Source organism: Humulus lupulus, chromosome X (assembly GCF_963169125.1).
Source record: "Humulus lupulus chromosome X, drHumLupu1.1, whole genome shotgun sequence".
Lineage (NCBI taxonomy): Eukaryota > Viridiplantae > Streptophyta > Magnoliopsida > Rosales > Cannabaceae > Humulus > Humulus lupulus.
In genome coordinates, this window is record NC_084802.1 from 39,138,472 (window position 1) to 39,144,689 (window position 6,218).

Genomic DNA, 6,218 nt, shown 5'->3' on the forward strand with positions numbered 1-6,218 from the left:
ACGAAGAACTGGCCAATCTGAGAGCCAGCCAGGAAAGTGCTGCCGAAATCATGGCGCGGCAGCAGCAAGAAATAGAACGGCAGCGCGTGGAGTTAAGCGAGAGGCAGGCGGAGATGGACCGTCGCCAGAGCGAAGCCATGGCAGCCCTCGAGGCAGCCTTACAATTGGCTAGGAATCAGGCTGCACCTGCCTCGCAGCCTGATCAGCCTATGAATGGACCAACACAAAGGGGTCCTAATCCTAGCCCACCTATCCAACCCTCGAGTCCGCAAAGGACCGAACAGCCTCAGGTGCCCCATGACGATGTCCCACTGGACCATGAGGCACAGCCTCCATCCCAAGCTGGTCGCGGCAATCCCCCGCATCAGAGGCAGAATAGGACCGGGCATCAGCCTCACAGTCCTAGACGCCATAGGGGCGACGAGCCAAACCTTCCGAACAGAGGACAACATCCTCCTGGTAACAGGAGGAACTCAGAGTTAGGCTCTGCGGTCCGAGGTCCCCCACGGCATGATAATGCACGGGGACCTAACAACCAACGCAGGCCACCCTCTAACGCTCGGGACGTTTCAGCCCGGGAAGGAAATCGAGGGAACAGTCGATCCCGTCATAGCCAATCACGATTCAGAGATGGCAATGCTTATGATGAAGCCGATTCCGGCAGAGGAAATGCCGGTCGGAGGAATGACGAAAGAGGTGAAAACAGGAATCAGCCACCTCAAGATGACCAACCCCAAAAACGGGAAGCTGGGGGGCAACCCAGGCAAAATAACGTCTTCAACTGGCTCGGATCTAGAGAGCAGCGGAGAAGAGACAAGGATTTGAGAGATGTGCTCAATGATCGCCGTGAGTGACATGGCGAGAACATCCCTCCAGCAACAGAGGCCACAGCGATTCCTATAGCTGTGCAGGCCCAGATGGATGCCCTCAAACAGGCGGTGCAACAGCTGGTCGAGGAAAGAACATCTTACATCGACCACGACAGGAGGAAAGGCACTCCTTTCGTCCAGAGGATAGCTATGGCAGAGACTCCTAGCAAGTTTAAAATGTTTACGCTTCCGAACTTTGATCGGTACGGTGACCCGGTATCTCACGTCAATAAGTTTGAGATACAAATGGACATTCAGAAAGTGTCCGAAGATGCTCAGTGCAGGATCTTCCCTGCAACACTTTCTGATGCCGCCCAAGAGTGGTTTTTCAAGTTCCCTCCTGCAAGCATAGTTTCCTGGGAAATGTTCGTAAAGGAGTTTTACGGACAGCTCTATGCAGGTCGTGTGCATCCGACCGAGGCAAACTAGCTGGTTGAAATACGCTAGCAGGATGGAGAGTCATTGAAGGACTACATCCAGTGATTTATGCGAGCAGCAGCTGGAGCAAAAACAGTGGGGGACGAAGGCAAAATGATGGCCATAACCGCAGGGTTTAGGCGGCGCACCCCTCTCTGGAAAAGTCTCTGAAAAGATGGGGTTAGAACTACCCAGGAATTTTTGGACCGGGCTGATCGTTACATCAAGCTCGAAGATGCTATTGTCGACGATGGAAAGCCCCTAGGCAAGGATAAGAAGGCAGCCGAGCTCGCCAAAGCCGCCAATGGGTCTAAGCCTAATGGCAACAGCAAAGGCAACGGGAACAACAACGGTAATGGCAAAAATGGGGGGAAACGGCCACACAATGAGCCTTCCACCTCTGACAATAAACGAGCCAAGGGTAACCATTATGAACCTCGGTTCACTAACTATATTGCCCTAGTTGAGTCTCGGGGAGAGGTTTATCAGGCCACGAGTTCCAGCGTGCCTTATAAGAAGCCCACCCCCATTCGAAAGGATATTTCGAAAAGAGACACTACCAAGTTCTGTCGTTATCATAACGACTACGGACATGATACCAACGAATGCAACCAGCTAAAGGATGAGATCAAGTTCCTTATTAGACAAGGACACTTGAGAAGATACGTACGGGCCTCGGGAAATTCCCAACGAGAAGCTCCAGGTGGCAACGAGTAAGCGCCCACACGCCAACGCTCGCCACCTTTGTAGCCTGTCCCCGTGGTTGGCACATTGTTAACCATCTGTGGAGGCCCGTACCTCGCGGGAAACAGCGGAAAGGCCAGGGAACAATACGCTCGGACTCTGTGCCATGACCAAGACATCGAGATGATTACTGTGGAAGACCGCGCGCGAAAAAAGGCTCGATCAGAAGAGGGCGAGATAACCTTCTCTGATAGCGATGCCAAGCATGTCCGGTTCCCACATTCTGATCTGCTGGTCATGGATATTCAAATGGCCAACATGATGGTGAAGAGAGTGTTGATCGATACAGGAAGTTCGGTGAATATCCTGTATAAGTCTTCGCTGGAACACATGAAATTGTCTGTTACAGACCTGGAGCCCTACAACCAAACCATATACGGCTTCTCTGGTGAAGGACTCGCCCCCGCAAGATCAATCAAACTACCAGTGACGACAGGTACAGCGCCTGCTACTAGGACATTACTCGCTACTTTTATAGTAGTTGATTGTCCTTCGACGTACAATGCCGTCATTGGGAGGCCTGTACTGGTTGATCTACGGGCCGTCACCTCTATGTGGCACTTAGCCATGAAATTCCCGACAGACGCAGGGGTAGGACGCGTATTGGGAAACCAGAGGGAAGCCAGAGAGTGCTACAATGCCTCAGTCACGAAGGTAAAAAGGGAACATCAAAGAGCACTACCTCAGATAGGTTGCAGATGGAAATTGATACACAAGCCCAATCCGGTGATGAGGTCACCAAACAGGGTGTTGCCCAAAGTGAGGATAGAGATTTAGATCCTCGCTTTGGGGATTTTGAAGAGAACGTTGGACCCGTCGAGGACCTGGAAGAAGCCCAACTCAACGGAAAAGACCCAACCAGAGTCGTGAAGGTCGGGAAAAACCTGGAACAACCCACGAAGCATGCACTGGTGGAATTTTTGCGGAAGAACCAGGAAGTCTTTGCCTGGTCACACAAAGACATGGCTGGGATAGACCCTGCGGTTATCATCCATGTCCTGAACATAGACAGGAATTTTCCGCCTATGCAACAGAAAAGAAGGCTGCTCGATAAAGATCGATCGAGAGCCTTAAAAAAAGAAGTAGAGAGGTTAAAAGAGAATGGGTTCATCAGGGTAGCGTTTTATCCATCGTGGGTCTCCAATCCAGTGTTGGTTCCCAAGCTTAACGACAAATGGCGAACCTGTGTGGATTTTACAGACCTCAATAAAGCCTTCCCAAAGGACTGCTTCCCACTCCCAAGGATCGACCAGTTAGTCGATGCTACTGCAGGACACGAGACCCTCTCCTTCATGGATGCATATTTAGGCTACAATCAGATTAGCATGCATCCTCTTGACGAGGATCACACCAGCTTTCGGACCGATACGGGCTTATACTGTTATAGAGTAATGCCCTTCGGACTGAAAAACGCAGGAGCGACTTACCAGTTGTTAGTTAACCGCATGTTTAAAGAATTGATCGGGGTAAACATGGAGGTATACGTGGACGACATGCTGGTAAAGTCAAAAAAGGCATAAGGACATGTGAAGGATTTACAAGAATGTTTCGATGTATTGAACAAGTACCAGATGAAACTAAATCCTCTCAAATGTTCCTTCGGAGTTGGATCAGGGAAGTTTTTGGGTTTCATTGTAAATTCAAGAGGAATCGAGGCCAACCCCGACAAGATAAAAGCCCTGATCGACATGAAATCACCAGAAAAGATCAAAGATGTACAAAGTTTAACCGGGAGGATTGCAGCCCTAAGTAGATTTATTTCAAAATCAACAGACAAGTGCGTCCCTTTTTTCAATCTACTTAGGGGCAATAAGAAATTTGCATGGATGGAAGACTGCGAGCAAGCTTTTCAGGCCTTGAAGGCCCACATGGCATAGCCTCCCATTTTATCAAAGCCAGTCGAAGGAGAAATTTTGTTCATTTACCTGGCGATCACTGAAGTTGCTGCTAGTGCGGTACTAGTACAAGAGGAAGAAGGCGTACAAAAAGCAGTGTACTATATAAGCAAGAGATTGATCAGAGTAGAACTGCGGTATCCTCCCATCGAGAGGTTAGCATACTGTTTAATCTTGACCTCGAGGAAGCTACGTCCTTACTTTCAAGCCCACTCTATCACGGTTTTAACTGACCAGCCCCTTCGGCAAGTCCTCCAAAAACCAGAGGCGGCTGGGCGTTTACTAAAATGTGCAGTCGAACTAGGGCAGTTCGATATTGCATATTCACCGCGAGCAGCAGTAAAATGACAAGTCTTGGCTGATCTTATTGCGGAGTTCACCGAACTCCTTGACAGTGAGCAGTGCGAGCAGCCTAGTGTGCCTGAGCCCCAAAATGAAACTCCTTCGTGGAAGTTATTCACGGATGGGTCGTCCAACGAATCCCACGCAGGAGCAGGAGTGATATTGATAATGTCGGAAGGGCATCGATTTCACTGCGCCATTAGATTCGACTTCACCGCGTCAAATAATGAAGCCGAATACGAAGCACTCCTCGCTGGGTTGAGAATGGCGAAAGATATGAGCATAAAGACGCTTGATATTTACCGTGATTCACAGCTGGTCGTGAATCAAATTCTTGGGGAATATCAAGTACAAGGCCTAAAGATGGTGGCCTAGTTGAATAAAACCAAAGACCTACTAGCCCAGTTCACGAAGTATACCCTCCAGTAAATACCGCGGGATCAGAATTCGAATGCAAATGCTTTAGCCAAACTCGCGAGCGCGAAAGATGTTGATACTTTGAACATTGTGCCAGTAGAAAGATTGAGTGAGCCAAGCATACAAGCAATAGAAGCCAGTATGGAAATCCGAATGGAAGATACATGGATGGCGCCTTACTTGGAGTATCTAACAGATGGTGTACTACCAGCATATAGAAACAAAGCCAGAACTCTACCAAGGCAGGCTGCTAGGTACATACTGGTCGATGGTGTTATGTACAGAAGAGGATATTCAATGCCATTACTCAGGTGCATTACACCAGAAAAAGCTAAGGAGCTCATGAAAGAGGTACATGAAGGTTAACGCGGAGACCACGCTGGGGGGCAAAGTTTGGCAAAAAAGATTCTAAGGCAAGGCTACTTCTGGGCGACTATGAACGAAGATTCAATGGAGTTTGTACGAAAATGCGATAAATGTCAAAGGTTCTCCAAAATTCCACGAGCAACTCCAAACGAGTTGAAACAGATGCAGAGTTCGTGGCCTTTTGCAATATGGGGGATATATTTGATTGGATCCTTGCCAACCGGAAAGGCTGGAGTGAAATACGCCGTTGTGGCGGTCGATTACTTCACCAAATGGGTTGAAGATGAACCGCTCGCTACCATAACGACCAAGAAAGTTCTCGACTTTGTCATCAAGAACATTGTTTGTCGCTATGGTTTGCCTCGGAAAATTGTTTCAGACAACGAAACCCAATTTGACAGTGACTTATTCACCGACTTCTGCGAAAGGCACGGGATTATCAAAAGCTTTTCTTCAGTTGCGCACCCACAAGCAAATGGGCAAGTCGAGGCCGTGAACAAAACTCTTAAGGACACCCTGAAGAAGAGGCTTGAAGACGCTAAAGGAGCATGGCCAGAGCAGCTGCCTGAGGTCCTCTGGTCGTATAGAACTTCTCACCGAACGGCGACAGGTCATAACCCATTTTCCTTGGCCTACGGATATGAGGCCATGTTGCCTATCGAGTTAGATCCCCCCCCCCCCCCCCTCATATCGACGCATAACACACGACCAGGACCAGAACAGCCAACTGATGATGGAGTCCCTAGACTCAATTGACGAAATACGAGAAAAAGCCCAACTCCGAGTAGCTGCGTACTAGCAAAAGGTCGCTGTTGCGAATTTTATAGCTATGCAAGTGCACACAGTCGCAAACTCGTAATAAAATGGTAAAACCAAGTATCGTCCTCAAGGACTGATTTACCAATTACCAGTCAATTAATTTCTTGTTCTATTTAATGAATTAAAATTCTTGATTTTTATAAATGCAGCAAAAGAAACTACAAATTGCAGAAACAATAATTGAAAATTAAATAAAATAACAACTAATGGAAAAACTTTTAATTTAATCACTGAGAAACAATTAGGATATTTAATCTCATCAACTATCCTCCCTATTATTCCCTAATGCAAAGTGTGAATTCTCCTTCTTTTGACCTAATTCAATTAACAAGTTGATAAAGCAGCCTAT